The sequence below is a fragment of the Vicugna pacos genome, chromosome 4 (genome assembly GCF_048564905.1).
Source record: "Vicugna pacos chromosome 4, VicPac4, whole genome shotgun sequence".
Taxonomy (NCBI): Eukaryota; Metazoa; Chordata; class Mammalia; order Artiodactyla; family Camelidae; genus Vicugna; species Vicugna pacos.
The window spans coordinates 67,987,374-67,987,753 of NC_132990.1; positions in this window are offsets into that span (position 1 = coordinate 67,987,374).

A 380-nucleotide genomic window follows, 5' to 3' on the forward strand; every position below is an offset into this window, starting at 1 on the left:
TCTGGGTCCATTCTCTTTCAGGAGCCGGGCCGCTCTGGAAGCCTCTGCCCGGGAGTGCAGGTGGAATCTTTGGGCTACACCTTGGTCTGATCTTTTCTTTGTGGGACCACGTTTGTTGTTTGCATGTGTGTGTGTTGTGTATCAGTACTTGCACCGGTTGGCTGAGACGTCTTTGGTGGGGAATGGAGCCTACGTGAGATGACACCAGGGCATCCTTCCCCATTGCCTTGGCTTTGCCTGGGGCAGCCGTTTGGCTGGGGATTTTCCCTTTCGAGCCCTGGGGATTCGTTCCGCTTCATCTCTGACTGGGTGTGGGCTGGAGTTTTCCCCTTTCAGACTGACAGGTTGGGAATCTCCCTTTTGGGGGCTTGGGAACTGGG